Source organism: Schistocerca nitens, chromosome 7 (assembly GCF_023898315.1).
Source record: "Schistocerca nitens isolate TAMUIC-IGC-003100 chromosome 7, iqSchNite1.1, whole genome shotgun sequence".
In the NCBI taxonomy this organism is placed as follows: domain Eukaryota; kingdom Metazoa; phylum Arthropoda; class Insecta; order Orthoptera; family Acrididae; genus Schistocerca; species Schistocerca nitens.
The window spans coordinates 613,937,806-613,954,606 of NC_064620.1; the positions used below are offsets into that span (position 1 = coordinate 613,937,806).

The window sequence follows — 16,801 nt, forward strand, 5'->3', positions numbered from 1 at the left end:
ACAAAGGGCACCTGCAGTGGGCAGTGATGGGCAGCAGCAGTTTTCAGCTCCAGGCTGCAGCAGTGGGCAGCGACAGGCAACAGCTGTGGGCAGTGAATGGCAGTAGCAGTGGGCAACAACGGGCAGCAGCAGTGGGTAGCGACAGGCTTCAGCAATGGGCAGTCACAGGCAGTAGCAGTGGGCAACAATGGGCACCAGCATTATGTGGCAATGGGCACCGGCAGTGGGCAGTTATTGGAAGCGGCAGTTTGCAGCTGCGGGGAAGCAGCAGCGGGCAGTGACAGAGCGCACATGTGGGCAGTGATGGGTAGCAGCAGTGGGCATCGACAGGCAGCAGCATCAAATGTCACTGGGCACCAGCAGCAGGTGGCACAATCACCAGCAGTGGGCAGCAATTGGCAGCAGCATTGGATGGCACTGGGCACCAACAGTGGGGGGCAACGGGCAACAGCAACTGCAGGCAATTCGCAACAGCAGCAGGCAATGACGGGCTGCAGCAGCGGGTGATGATGCACAGCAGCATCATGTAGCAATGGGCAGCAGTGTAGGTGGCACTGGGCAGCAGCTACAAGCAGTGATGCGCAGCAACAGTGGGCAGCGAAGGGCAGCAGCAGAGGCGAGCAACGTACGCCAGCAGTGGGCGCTGGGGCAACAGCAGTGGACAGTGACGGGCAGTAGCAGTGGGTAGCGACAGACAGCAGCAGTGGACAGATACGGGCAGTAGCACTGAGCGACAATGGGCAGCAGCATCAGGTGTCCACAGAACCAGTTGTGGCCAGTCATTGGCAGCAGCAGTTTGAACCTACAGGCAACAGCAGATGGCAGTGGTGGGTAGTGATAGGCAGCTGCAGTGGGCAGTGATGGGCAGTAGCAGTGGACAGACACGGGCAGTAGCACTGGGCGACAATGGGCAGCAGCATCAGGTGTCCACAGGACCAGTTGTGGCCAGTCATTGGCGGCAGCAGTTTGAATCTACAGGCAACAGCAGATGGCAGTGGTGGGTAGTGATAGGCAGCTACAGTGGGCAGTGATCGGCAGTAGGAGTGGGTAACAATGAGCAGCAGAATCAGCAGTAGGCAGTCATTGGCAGCAGCTGTAGGCAGTGACAGGCAGCAGTTGTCGGCACTGATGGGCAGTAGCAGTAGGCAACAGTGTGCAGCAGCGTCAGGTGACAAAGGGCACCTGCAGTGGGCAGTGATGGGCAGCAGCAGTTTTCAGCTCCAGGCTGCAGCAGTGGGCAGCGACAGGCAACAGCTGTGGGCAGTGAATGGCAGTAGCAGTGGGCAACAACGGGCAGCAGCAGTGGGTAGCGACAGGCTTCAGCAGTGGGCAGTCACAGGCAGTAGCAGTGGGCAACAATGGGCACCAGCATTATGTGGCAATGGGCACCGGCAGTGGGCAGTTATTGGAAGCGGCAGTTTGCAGCTGCGGGGAAGCAGCAGCGGGCAGTGACAGAGCGCACATGTGGGCAGTGATGGGTAGCAGCAGTGGGCATCGACAGGCAGCAGCATCAAATGTCACTGGGCACCAGCAGCAGGTGGCACAATCACCAGCAGTGGGCAGCAATTGGCAGCAGCATTGGATGGCACTGGGCACCAACAGTGGGGGGCAACGGGCAACAGCAACTGCAGGCAATTCGCAACAGCAGCAGGCAATGACGGGCTGCAGCAGCGGGTGATGATGCACAGCAGCATCATGTAGCAATGGGCAGCAGTGTAGGTGGCACTGGGCAGCAGCTACAAGCAGTGATGCGCAGCAACAGTGGGCGGCGAAGGGCAGCAGCAGAGGCGAGCAACGTACGCCAGCAGTGGGCGCTGGGGCAACAGCAGTGGACAGTGACGGGCAGTAGCAGTGGGTAGCGACAGGCAGCAGCAGTGGACAGACACGGGCAGTAGCACTGAGCGACAATGGGCAGCAGCATCAGGTGTCCACAGAACCAGTTGTGGCCAGTCATTGGCAGCAGCAGTTTGAACCTACAGGCAACAGCAGATGGCAGTGGTGGGTACTGATAGGCAGCTACAGTGGGCAGTGATCGGCAGTAGGAGTGGGTAACAATGAGCAGCAGAATCAGCAGTAGGCAGTCATTGGCAGCAGCTGTAGGCAGTGACAGGCAGCAGTTGTCGGCACTGATGGGCAGTAGCAGTAGGCAACAGTGTGCAGCAGCGTCAGGTGACAAAGGGCACCTGCAGTGGGCAGTGATGGGCAGCAGCAGTTTTCAGCTCCAGGCTGCAGCAGTGGGCAGCGACAGGCAACAGCTGTGGGCAGTGAATGGCAGTAGCAGTGGGCAACAACGGGCAGCAGCAGTGGGTAGCGACAGGCTTCAGCAGTGGGCAGTCACAGGCAGTAGCAGTGGGCAACAATGGGCACCAGCATTATGTGGCAATGGGCACCGGCAGTGGGCAGTTATTGGAAGCGGCAGTTTGCAGCTGCGGGGAAGCAGCAGCGGGCAGTGACAGAGCGCACATGTGGGCAGTGATGGGTAGCAGCAGTGGGCATCGACAGGCAGCAGCATCAAATGTCACTGGGCACCAGCAGCAGGTGGCACAATCACCAGCAGTGGGCAGCAATTGGCAGCAGCATTGGATGGCACTGGGCACCAACAGTGGGGGGCAACGGGCAACAGCAACTGCAGGCAATTCGCAACAGCAGCAGGCAATGACGGGCTGCAGCAGCGGGTGATGATGCACAGCAGCATCATGTAGCAATGGGCAGCAGTGTAGGTGGCACTGGGCAGCAGCTACAAGCAGTGATGCGCAGCAACAGTGGGCGGCGAAGGGCAGCAGCAGAGGCGAGCAACGTACGCCAGCAGTGGGCGCTGGGGCAACAGCAGTGGACAGTGACGGGCAGTAGCAGTGGGTAGCGACAGGCAGCAGCAGTGGACAGACACGGGCAGTAGCACTGAGCGACAATGGGCAGCAGCATCAGGTGTCCACAGAACCAGTTGTGGCCAGTCATTGGCAGCAGCAGTTTGAACCTACAGGCAACAGCAGATGGCAGTGGTGGGTACTGATAGGCAGCTACAGTGGGCAGTGATCGGCAGTAGGAGTGGGTAACAATGAGCAGCAGAATCAGCAGTAGGCAGTCATTGGCAGCAGCTGTAGGCAGTGACAGGCAGCAGTTGTCGGCACTGATGGGCAGTAGCAGTAGGCAACAGTGTGCAGCAGCGTCAGGTGACAAAGGGCACCTGCAGTGGGCAGTGATGGGCAGCAGCAGTTTTCAGCTCCAGGCTGCAGCAGTGGGCAGCGACAGGCAACAGCTGTGGGCAGTGACAGGCAGTAGCAGTGGGCAACAACGGGCAGCAGCAGTGGTTAGCGACGGGCAGCAGCAACGGGTGGCACTGGGTAGTAGTAGCAGGGAGCGACGGGCAGCAGCAGCAGGCAGTGACGGGCAGCTGCTGCAGGCAGTGACGGTCAGCAGAAGCAGGCAGTGAAGGTCAGCAACAGCAGGCAGCGATGGGCACTGGGTAGCAGCAGTGGGCAGTGATGGGCACCAGCTTCAGGGGGCGACACGCACCAGCAGTGGGCAGTGACGGGCAGGAGCTGCAGGCAGAGGCATTCAGCAGCAGTGACCAGCGATGGGTAGCGACCGTCAGCAGCAGATGGTGATGGGCGGGAGCAGCTGGCAACAGGGTTGAGTGTCCAAAAGTCGATTTGGTCCTTGAGCGTAGTCCACACACCGATAATCTTCTGGCTTGTCTAAAGAAACTGGTTCTCTACTTAAAAAAAACTTTTAAATAATAAAACATGACCTACACAAGGAATCTGATTACCCCTTTTAGTCAATGGACGAAAAAAAAATTGGTATAGTCTTTGTCAGAACGTGCAGAATCTTATGTGAGACCAATAAGACGTCAATGTTAATCTAAATATGATATGCCAATGTTTACGTAATAAAAAATATAAATTAGGTAATTCAATACAATTATTATATAGAAGCGATAAATCACTTTAACGGGGCCAAATGAACAATCAAAGTCAATATAATTCCTGTAAACCTGCAAAAGTAAAAACAGATTATTGTAGGGGCCTACATAGACAACATGTAATTTTGTTTTGAAGCTGACAGCCAATGAGAAAGTAGGTGCAGTTTTCAAGCAGTAATGGCGGATAGCATCAGCTGGTAATATACGTAATTTTATGGTAGCTAATTTTACTACACAAAAAAATAAAATATGTACTCCCACCAAAAGAAGGTACAAACAAACATTAAAATAAAATCATAATGAGCAGCAAAATGTCTGAGAAGAATTTAAAAAGAAAATTATTAATTGAACTTTAATTTCGCGGGTTTTCAACACTGTCAACAAGACGAAGTAATGGAAAGAATAGTTATTGGGACCAAACAAAATTGACATATTGTGACAGTATTTTTAAAACAGTTAATTTAACTGCAATTGTCTTTAATTTTGAAATGAGAGAGAGGGTAATAATTTTCTTTTAATGTCTTAAATGTTGCTGCAGGCAGTGCGATGGCGTCAGCGGTGGTCCGCGCGGACGATGTGTGAAGTGAATCCTGGTTCGTGGCGTAAAGATAATGATGGATCCTCCTGTTTCATTAATATTCCAGTTACGGCGGTGGTCCACGTCTCTGTTGTAGTCGAATCTGCTGACAGCATTGGCGCGCTAATAATAGTTCCAGTATGCGCGTTGTCGTTAAGCGCGGTGCGGGTAGGTCGGAATTATGCAACGTCTTTAGCATTTGAGATATATATCCGGTTAATGCCAATACTTCGCACAGTTCTTTCACCGTGTTGCCACAGGAAAGCAGTCACGTGTGTTTATCACTACAACAGTCCGTTAAACATCAGTTCAGTTTTCGTCGTCGTCTTTAAGTCAGTTTGGACGATATAATAAATGTTTCTTGATCAAATCACAACACTGTTCTTTTACTTAACATTTTGGTTTATTCCACTTTCGCGCAATTCTAACAGTCAGTGTCTCCACACGACAATGGTGTCTGATTCAAGGCTAATTGTAACAAGTACACACAGTTTGTAAAATCGTCTTTTCAGGTTTTACTGTTCACTTAATAATGCACGATCTCCTATTAATACAGCGGACGCACTGTAATTAATTGTTCCTCCGCGTATCGCCGTCTTCCACGCCGAACTTTGTCACATTTTTCCACTCGCGAACCGGCCGCGTACAACAACTCGCACGCTCTCTCTCTGACACAATACTTCTCCGAGCCTAACCAAAGATTTACAAAGCATATAGAACCAGAACATTCATATTCGTACAATAGAGAATATAAAACAGTAGCAAAATGAATGAAGATACAATGTGACGAATTAACAAATAAAGAATAGTTGAAATAAATGATACATTATGACATGCTAATGCACAAAATAAAAAAAAAATATTTTCGACTTTCGTGGAATGTCTTTACACTTGGAAGGTAGGGGAGTCCATATTATAGCTTGCCCCTGTATAAAGGACTTGTGAAGCGCCATTACTTGGGAACGATACACACTTATACCTACTTCAAATCACATTCTCATCCTAGCCAAGAGGAACATGTGAAATATGTTGCACGATATTTTTAAGAATATAGTTTTCATTATTTTACCTGAACACTGTGTCCCAAGATGAAGAACAAAACTAGCCAGTAATCCCCGGTCTAGATCAGCGCCATCTACTGAGTGTAGTGTGTACCTGAAGAGCAGGCCAGGCGAGTAACCACCGGTCGCCGGAGCCAGGCTAATCCGCGACTTCCTGTTGCTGCCCGACTCCTTCATGACTCCTGCCACCGCACGACGAGAGTCAAACGCCATAGACTAGGAAGTACACAGTAGTTCTATCCCTGACATAGACTCCTCAGTTTAAATAACCTGAAACGGGGGCGTTGTTTAGTCGATATACCAAGAATTTCTCACGCTAAGTGTAGATTTCTCCCTTTTATACGGGTTATTTTCGAAAATGGAAGATATCGAACCATAGACGCGTTTTCATATCGCTACTTGTTCTGCAAATCCTCACAACACTACAGGGTAGGCTAGATTTCGTGGGTGTTTCCAGCCAGAGTACGCCAGAACGAATATCGAAAAGGACATGGAAGACCAGCACCAACTTGTCCTGCGAGCCCAGACCAGCATTCATCAGCAGGTGGGGAGGGATGCCGCACTCCTATTGGCTCTCTGGATGAAATGGTGGGTGGAGGGGGTAGAATTTATACAAACCCTCGTTGTGATGCTGTCACTCTCATTCTGCCGTCGTCATTTCACTTTTGTCTTTTCTAGTGTGTGTTTGGGTCTGGGAACAATGAGGTGCTCAAATTCCAACGACAGCATCAACGGCGGTAGCAGCGGCAAACTTCTTCGCCAGGACAACCTGCCATGTAAGTTAATTGTTCTATTCATTCATTGTACCTGTGTGCCCCATAACTTTAGTATCGCTCACAGCAACTGTTCAGGTCGTAATCGGTACAGGCATAGGTCCGTACTACTCAGATTTTGAATGGTTTTCTGCTATAATTTTAGTGTGTGAAGAATTTTTATTCTGTAACGGGTACTACAGCTCTTCTTTTTGTTTCTTGTCGTAGCAGCAATCATCGCTGACATACTGGTTGAGTTGGACCGCCGACAGGAGGCGGAGAGACCACTGCACCAGCCTCCACCAGCAATAAACTAGTCGGGTGAGCAAGAACGTAAATGCAATATTTTTTTGTAACGTGTAGCTGTCACGGAAAATATTTTTTTTCACCTAACATTCTGTGGTTCTAATGATGAGGGCGGGGAATGTATATACATTTACTTTTCTTAAAATGTTGCATTCAGTTGTCTAAGACATAGTCTTTGCTCTACTAGGAGATTCTATGGTGGGTGAAGAAGAAGAAGAAGAAGGTTTAAGTGTCGAGGTTGAAATTCAGAAACCATCGATTCAGTCTTGTAAGTACCAGAATTCGATATTCAAATTCAGTGTGTGTGTTTCGTATATAAGTAATCTCAGTGAAACTCTAAATATAGATAAATGTAAATTAGTGCAGATGAAAAGAAAAAGAATCCTGTAATGTTTGAATACTCCATTAGTAGTGTAGCGCTTGACAGTCCTGTTGATTAAATATTTGGGCGTAACATTGCAGAGCGATATGAAGTGGGACAATCATGTAACGGCAATTGCGGGGAAGGCGGATAGTCGTCTTCGGTTCATTGGTAGAATTTTGAGAAGATGTGGTTCATCTGTAAAGGAGACCGCTTATAAAACACTAATACGACCTATTCTTGAGTACTGCTCGAGCGTTTGGGATCCCTATCAGGTCGGATTGAGGGAGGACATAGAATCAATTCAGAGGCGGGCTGCTAGATTTGTTAGTGGTAGGTTTGATCATCACGCGAGTGTTACGGAAATGCTTCAGGAACTCGGGTGGGAGTCTCTGGAGGAAAGGAGGCGTTCTTTTCGTGAATCGCTACTGAGGAAATTTAGAGAACCAGCATTTGAGGCTGACTGGAGTACAATTTTACTGCCGCCAACTTATATTTCGCGGAAAGACCACAAAGATAAGATAAGAGAGATTAGGGCTCGTACAGAGGCATATAGGCAGTCATTTTTCCCTCGTTCTCGTTCTGTTTGGTAGTGGAACAGGGAGAGAAGATGCTAGTTGTGGTACGAAGTACCCTCCGCCACGCACCGTATGATGGATTGCGGAGTATGTATGTAGATGTAGATGCAGAAATGGAAATCACGATTTTGTGATTGTATTTCAGTGAGCTAAAGAATACGATTTTCTGTTGGTATTTCGGTGAGCTAAAGGATACATTTTTCCGTCTGTGTTTCAGTACGATTTTCTGTGTGTGCCTGTAATATTTTCAATAAATAATTACGTTCAGTATCTTATTGTTGCAGGCAACGTCAGCGAGCTACATAGATGGCTCGAAGGAGGGGGCGAAATACTGAAGTGTGTACATGAGATGGTGGCTGCTGAGGATGCTGAAAGGCAGCGCCATCTCGCCCTTTTGGGTGAGGAGGAAATACTGGACTGGGTGGAGGAACTACCAGAAAGCCCAACTGAACTGTTCAAGCCTGGAACCCAGAGTGTAAAAGGCAACCGTCGTGATTACAGCATACAATTGTTATTATTCTGGAATGTTGTCATTTGTTTACACCAAATATTTAAAAATAGAATCTTGAGCATTGTACTTAATTTTTTCGTTTTCTCCCGTTACAGAGGCGTCACCAACACCGCCACGACAACCGCTAGTCGTGGTACGGGTGCCTAGAGCATTGGTTGCGCGGGCGGGACTCAAACACACGCTCGACTGGCGTGCACTGCCCACCAACGACAACGCGCCACTGCCGCTGCGCTGTCTCATACACTCTGGCGTCTGTGGGCTGTTCAGTCGGTGGAAGAAGACGAGCAACGACCTCCCAACCCCCAGGTTGGCGGTATTGAGCGCTCCAGCAGGCAGCAGCAGCAGCAGCACCAACATGGGTGCTCCCACTGGTCCTCACCGTCGCAGCCTCCCACTACTCCAAAACAAAATGATTCAAATGCCTCTGAGGTCATCAGTCCCCTAGAACTTAGAACTAGTCAAACCTAACTAACCTAAGGACATCACACACATCCATGCCCGAGGCAGGATTCGAACCTGCGACCGTAGTTGTCGCGTGATTCCAGCCTGTAGCGCCTAGAACCGCTCGGCCACCACGGCCGGCCCTACTACTCCAGCCCACGCTGATCGCCCTCGCCGACCAAAGGCGTGTGTGCCTCGGCGCATCCCCCTCATCCCAGTGAGCGCCTCCTCCCCAGCGCTGCCATCCACCAGGCAGATGCAGTCGTCGCCTTCATCTCCCACACGTAGTATTAACGACAGTGTTAATGATAATGATGCTGTGGCTACCGGCAGTTCCCTCTCCCGTCCTTTCGGTGAAAGACATCAGGTCAGTGACACTATATCGCAGTTAGAATACTCGGTGATTGTGGTCACCTTTAACGAGTGAATCTCGTTCACAAGGATCGAGAATCCGACATGAGACTACCACGATCCTGTGCCTTCCTACCATGGAGAAAGAGTTCCTCAGGGTCGTTAACGATCGCCGTATCCCACCATAAAATGCGGTGCAGTTCTGTGTATCGGACTGTCACCCTCACCCACCGCCCCCCAAAGCTGCCATTGGTGTTGGAGAGAAAAGCCTTCATTATCTTTGGAGGGGGGGGGGGGGAATGGTGTAATAACATGGAGCATATCAATTGCCGAGTGGTTTCCTGAATTCACCTTGAGAGCCATACTGGCCCGGTTTTCCGATACGGAAGTTAAGAGTCAAAGCATTCAGCCGAATACTGAACCTGGGCCTCCACACACGTCTACTATCTAGTAAATGGAACGTCCACCTATAATAAGTTCCCTAACGATGTAGCTGATAAGAAGGCATGTATGCCGGCCGAAGTGGCCGAGCGGTTCTAGGCGCTACAGTCTAGAACCGTGCGACCGCTACGGCCGCACGTTCTAATCCTGCCTCGGGCATGTATGTGTGATGTCCTAGGTTAGTTAGGTTTAAGTAGTTCTACTGTGTCCAGACTAAGCGCCTGCAACTCTCGCTTCCCGCGAAGCAGACCGGTACAGCGGGCCCCGGACCGAGTAGGGGTCAGCCTGGCCGGTCGTCCCGGAAACACAGACGCTTCCCACAGACCACCAGGAGGCGTCCACGGCGCCGCAAGAGGTCGCTACAGCCGCGGAACTCTTTCCTTCCGCTCGACAAGTGACTGCAAAAATAAAGCGAGCCATATCCATGCGCCGAGCAGTATTTAGGCTGGCGCAGGAGCCTGGAGAGGCTTCCCGTCGCTCCGCAACCTTCATCTCCCTGGACCTCGAACGAACCTATGACCGCGTAAGGCATTCCGGTCTCCTCTTCAAGCTCCAAACCTTCGCCCTTCCCATTAACTACGTCCGTCCAATAGGCTCCTTTCTCTCCCACCGTCCTTCCTATGTCACCATCCATAACACGGATTCCTACACCTTTTTTCCCTCCGCCGGTGTGCCCCAAGGCTCCGTCCTCTCCCCCCTTCTGTACCTTTTGTATACGGCGGACATGCCGCCGCCGTCACCCCCCGTTCACCTTCTCCAGTTTGCCGATGACACCGCCTTCCTTGCCCTCGCCCCCATCCTGCAGCGTTCCCAACACCTTCTCCAATCCCATCTTGACCGGTTCACTGCTTGGTGCAACCAGTGGTTACTCAAGGTCAATCCCTCCAAAACCCAGGCGATTATTGTAGGCAAAACCACCCCTTCCTTCTATCTCACCATCTATGGCCGTGCTATCGCCCTCACCCCCACCCTTAAGTACCTTGGCGTCACCCTCGACCGACGCCTCTCCTGGACCCCCCATCTCCGGACAATCCAAGCCAAGGTACGCTCCTGACTCCGTCTCCTCAAGCTCCTTTCCGGCCGTACGTGGGGTCTGGACCCCTCCACCATCCTCCACACCTATAAATCCCTCATCCGCCCTATCCTCTGTTACGCCCATCCTGCCTGGATCTCCACCCCCCCCCTACCTTTTACAAATCCCTTCAGATCCTTGAACGCCATGCTCTCCGCCTCGCCTATCGCATCCGTCTCCCCCACGCGGATCCTGTACGACCTCATTCCGTTCCCACACCTCCTCTTCTCCTTGAACGGATACGGATCCTGTACACCTCCCGAAAACTCGATCCTCCTCACCCGCTTGTTTCGCCCATCCTCTCCCACCCCCGCCTGCTGCCACGCCTGTATTCCCACGTCCCACCTGGTCTCCATCTCTCCACCCTCCTTACCCTCTCCCAAGGTGGCTTCCGCCAGCTCCCTGTCCCTGATGATGCCCTCCTCCCCTCCATCTACCCCTCCTACCAACTTTGGTCCTCCCTCCCTCTTCCTGTGTTTGCTCCTTTGGGCACCCTCCCTCCATTCTCTCCTTCTTCCCTCCCTCCTCCATTTCTCCCCACTCCTCCCCTCCCCTGTCCCTCTACTCCTCCCCCCATCTCCTCAGCCATTGGCATCCTTGTTCTTCTCTCTCCCCCCCCTCACCCTTCTTCCCCTCTTGGCAGGTCCCCAGACTCGCACACGCCGAGTGGACATTCGCGCGCCGGAGATCATCGCCATCAGTGTCTCGTGTGTGCCGTCGTGTTTAGTGTTCAGTGTTCACCGTCGCACTCCATCGTTCACCAGTGCCATCGCCATCTTCAGTGTTTGTGCGTCGTGTCAACAGTTTGCAGTGTGGATTATCGTCGAGTGTGAACGGCTCCGTGTTTGTCTTTATGTGTCTACTATTTTATTACCCGCCGTTATGTAACTTATGTGTATTCTTTCTGTTATTTCTTTGTCTATTCTATGGCTGAAGAGCAGCGTAAGATGCTGCTGACAGCCTGCCTGTTTGTACGGGTTTAAAAATAACAATAAAGAAAAAAAAAAACCTGGAGAGGCGGTTCACGCCGAGCGAGCCCACTGGTGTGATAGTAGCCGCCGCGTCATCGTCCACCGCCGCCAGCGTACCGGAGCCATACTCGCAGGGCCTCTACTCGTCCTCGGACTCAGGTGACGGCCACGTGGACTCCGCGCCGCTCTTCACGAGACGCCCGGGGCTTGGTTTGGTGAAGTTGTATGGTTACTACAGACAGTTTATGTTTGGAAGAATCTCTGATTTAGTTATTGGTAGGCTTGGAGGATCAGTCTTACGCTATAACTCACACTCTCAGATTTTCCTATCCGCGGACGGCGGATATATTAAGTTCTAAGTTTTAGGGGACTCATGACCTCAGAAGTTAAGTCCCATAGTGCTCAGAGCCATTCAACCATTTTTGAAGGCATGTTTCTTTTTTTTTTTTTTTTTTCTTCATCAGTCTACTGACTGGTTTGATGCGGCCCGCCACGAATTCCTTTCTGTGCTAACCTCTTCATATCAGAGTAGCACTTGCAACCTACGTCCTCAATTATTTGCTTGACGTATTCCAATCTCTGTCTTCCTCTACAGTTTTTGCCCTCTACAGCTCCCTCTAGTATCATGGAAGTCATTCCCTCATGTCTTAGCAGATGTCCTATCATCCTGTCCCTTCTCCTTATCAGTGTTTTCCACATATTCCCTTCCTCTCCGATTCTGCGTAGGACCTCCTCATTCCTTACCTTATCAGTCCACCTAATTTTCAACATTCGTCTATAGCACCACATCTCAAATGCTTCGATTCTCTTCTGTTCCGGTTTTCCCACAGTCCATGTTTCACTACCATACAATGCTGTACTCCAGACGTACATCCTCAGAAATTTCTTCCTCAAATTAAGGCCGGTATTTGATATTAGTAGACTTCTCTTGGCCAGAAATGCCTTTTTTGCCATAGCGAGTCTACTTTTGATGTCCTCCTTGCTCCGTCCGTCATTGGTTATTTTACTGCCTAGGTAGCAGAATTCCTTAACTTCATTGACTTCGTGACCATCAATCCTGATGTTAAGTTTCTCGCTGTTCTCATTTCTACTACTTCTCATTACCTTCGTCTTTCTCCGATTTACTCTCAAACCATACTGTGTACTCATTAGACTGTTCATTCCGTTCAGCAGATCATTTAATTCTTCTTCACTTTCACTCAGGATAGCAATGTCATCAGCGAATAGTATCATTGATATCCTTTCACCTTGTATTTTAATTCCACTCCTGAACCTTTCTTTTATTTCCATCATTGCTTTCTCGATGTACAGATTGAAGAGTAGGGGCGAAAGGCTACAGCCTTGTCTTACACCCTTCTTAATACGAGCACTTCGTTCTTGATCGTCCACTCTTATTATTCCTCTTGGTTGTTGTACATATTGTATATGACCCGACTCTCCCTATATCTTACCCCTACTTTTTTCAGAATCTCGAACAGCTTGCACCATTTTATACTGTCGAACGCTTTTTCCAGGTCGACAAATCCTATGAAAGTGTCTTGATTTTTCTTTAGCCTTGCTTCCATTATTAGCCGTAACGTCAGAATTGCCTACCTCGTCCCTTTACTTTTCCTAAAGCCAAACTGATCGTCACCTAGCGCATTCTCAATTTTCTTTTCCATTCTTCTGTATATTATTCTTGTAAGCAGCTTCGATGCATGAGCTGTTAAGCTGATTGTGCGATAATTCTCGCACTTGTCAGCTCTTGCCGTCTTCGGAATTGTGTGGATGATGCTGTTCCGAAAGTCAGATGGAATATCGCCAGACTCATATATTCTACACACCAACGTGAATAGTCGTTTTGTTGCCACTTCCCCCAATGATTTTAGAATGTTATCTATCCCTTCTGCCTTATTTGACCGTAAGTCCTCCAAAGCTCTTTTAAATTCCGATTCTAATACTGGATCCCCTATCTCTTCTAAATCTACTCCTGTTTCTTCTTCTATCACATCAGACAAATCTTCACTCTCATAGAGGCTTTCAATGTATTCTTTCCACCTATCTGCTCTCTCCTCTGCATTTAACAGTGGAATTCCCGTTGTACTCTTAATGTTACCACCGCTCCTTTTAATGTCACCAAAGGTTGTTTTGACTTTCCTGTATGCTGAGTCTGTCCTTCCGACAATCATATCTTTTTCGATGTCTTCACATTTTTCCTGCAGCCATTTCGTCTTAGCTTCCCTGCACTTCCTATTTATTTCATTCCTCAGCGACTTGTATTTCTGTATTCCTGATTTTCCCGGAACATGTTTGTACTTCCTCCTTTCATCAATCAACTGAAGTACTTCTTCTGTTACCCATGGTTTCTTCGCGGCTAACTTCTTTGTACCTATGTTTTCCTTCCCAACTTCTGTGATGGCCCTTTTTAGAGATGTCCACTCTTCTTCAACTGTACTGCCTACTGCGCTATTCCTTATTGCTGTATCTATAGCGTTAGAGAACTTCAAACGTATCTCGTCATTCCTTAGTACTTCCGTATCCCACTTCTTTGCGTATTGATTCTTCCTGACTAATGTCTTGAACTTCAGCCTACTCTTCATCACTACTATATTGTGATCTGGGTCTATATCTGCTCCTTGGTACGCCTTACAATCCAGTATCTGATTTCGGAATCTCTGTCTGACCATGATGTAATCTAATTGAAATCTTCCCGTATCTCCCGGCCTTTTCCAAGTATACCTCCTCCTCTTGTGATTCTTGAACAGGGTATTCGCTATTACTAGCTGAAACTTGTTATAGAACTCAGTCTTTCTCCTCTTTCATTCCTTGTCCCAAGCCCATATTCTCCTGTAACCTTTTCTTCTACTCCTTCCCCTACAACTGCATTCCAGTCGCCCAAGACTATTAGATTTTCGTCCCCCTTTACATACTGCATTACCCTTTCAGTATCCTCATACACTTTCTCTATGTGTTCATCTTCAGCTTGCGACGTCGGCATGTATACCTGAACTATGGTCGTCGGTGTTGGTCTGCTGTCGATTCTGATCAGAACAACCCGGTCACTGAACTGTTCACAGTAACACACCCTCTGCCCTACCTTCCTATTCATAACGAATCCTACACCTTTTATACCATTTTCTGCTGCTGTTGATATTACCCGATACTCATCTGACCAGAAATCCTTGTCTTCCTTCCACTTCACTTCACTGCCCCCTACTATATCTAGATTGAGCCTTTGCATTTCCCTTTTCAGATTTTCTAGTTTCCCTACCACGTTCAAGCTTCTGACATTCCACGCCCCGACTTGTAGGACGTTATCCTTTCGTTGATTATTCAATCTTTTTCTCATTGTAACCTCCCCCTTGGCAGACCCCTCCCGGAGATCCGAATGGGGGACTATTCCGGAATCTTTTGCCAAAGGAGAGATCATCATGACACTTCTTCAATTACAGGCCACATGTCCTGTGGATACACGTTACGTGTCTTCAATGCAGTGGTTTCCGTTGCCTTCTGCATCCTCATGTCGTTGATCATTGCTGATTCTTCCGCCTTTAGGGGCAATTTCCCACCCCTAGGACAAGAGAGTGCCCTGAACCTCTATCCACTCCTCCGCCCTCTTTGACAAGGCCGATGGCAGAATGAGGCTGACTTCTTATGCCGGAAGTCTTCGGCCGCCAATGCTGATTATTTATCAAAATTTAGGCAGTGGCGGGGATCGAACCCGGGACCGAAGACGTTTTGATTATGAAACAAAGACGCTACCCCTAGACCACGGCATGTATTAACCTCGAAAATAATAAGGATCAGACTGGTTTTGCATCGCTTGCGAAAGAAATTGCGTTCGCAACGATCATCCAGTGTGCACATCTCGATACGGTGGATACCTTGACATTCGGAAGTGTTACAACCTTAACGATATCGAGTTCCCCATCAAGATCCAGTACATACCTGAATTTGAGGCGCAGAAGACCGGAAAATCGGTTCATGTTTACGGCCTGGAGAAACACAAGTCAGATGAGCAGCACAAGCATATAGCTGTCGGGCCCCTCCACTTCTCAAAATTTGCCAATAGGCATAAGATGCAAGTAAAAATACTATTATTCTCCAATGAGAAAAATAAGGAGAAAGGCAATTATCATTATGTCACGACTTCTGTTCGCTCAATTGAGTAACTACAAGCGTAAAAAGCATATTTGCTTAAGGTGCCTCAATTATTTCTCTCAGACAAGTTATCAGCAGCGCATCTAGTAGACTGCACTTTCAAGGACTCGGTACGTATTATTATGCCTACTGAGGAAGCCAAATTCATAAATTTTAAAAATTCTCACCATCAGAAGCGATGCCCGTTTTTAGTGCACGCCGACTTTGAATGCCTCCTCGCTGCTGCGACCCGCTGAGAAGGTGACCCCACGATCTCACGTACCACCTTTAGAGAAAAATATGTGGCAGCGCAACAAAGTGTATCGACCTATGATTCAATTTTTAACCGCCACAAATCTTATTCTCCAGCTTGGCTGCTCACTGAGCGCGAAAAACTTTCATGGCAGGTTGATAAGCCTCACAGCGACAACCATCCCATGACCAAGTCGAAGGAGAATGAAGATTTATACAACAACGCGGTTTACTGTCATATTTGTGGCCTGCAGTTAGACAGAAAAGCGGAAACTCGTCGTAGGGACCACTGGGGAAGTTACGTGGCGCAGCTCACAATACGTGCAGTTTGAAGTACAGCTACCAGGGCACATATCCGTTTTCTTCCATAATTTAAGCGGGTATGATGTTCACTTTCCAGCTGAGCACTTGGCTGACCTCGGCATGGAGAGAGATCAGGTCAGTGTCGTACCTGAGAGCGTCGAGAATACATTTCATTCTCCAAACGAATGACACCAAGAATTCGAGCGGTCTAAGGCGCTGCAGCCATGGACTGCGGAGGTTCGAGTCCTCCTTCAGGCATGGGTGTGTGTGTTTGTCCTTAGGATAATTTAGGTTAAGTAGTGTGTAAGCTTAGGGACTGATGGCCTTAGCAGTTAAGTCCCATACGATTTCACACGCATTTGACATTTCTTTTGACACCAACAATTACGCTCCGCCTCCTTGATACGCTACGTTTTATGCAATCGCCACTCTAGAAACTCGTTGAAACCCTACCTCGGAAGGATATGCATATCACTAGAACTGCATTTCCCGACGAGGTAAGGTTGCAACTGGTGACTAGGAAGGGGGTTTTCCCCTAGAAGTACCTAGATAGTATGGCAAAACTCAACGAAACCAGACAACACAACATAAGTGCATTCTTCAGCAATATTTACATGACACACCCATCCACAAACACACACAACACATACACATGCACACACATCTGCCCACACACACACACACACACACACACACACACACACACACACACATATATATATATATATATATATATATATATATATATATATATATATATATATACTCTTGGAAATTGAAATA

General features: G+C 48.8%; 1 long non-coding RNA gene across 1 annotated transcript; it reads left to right on the forward strand.

Annotated features, from left to right (window-relative positions):
- Positions 1–6,540: 6,540 nt before the first annotated feature.
- Positions 6,541–8,048, forward strand: LOC126194998 (uncharacterized). Its single transcript, XR_007538541.1, has 3 exons — positions 6,541–6,633; positions 6,806–6,886; positions 7,842–8,048. It is a non-coding gene; the product is annotated as an uncharacterized LOC126194998 (long non-coding RNA).
- The last annotated feature ends 8,753 nt before the right edge of the window (positions 8,049–16,801 follow it).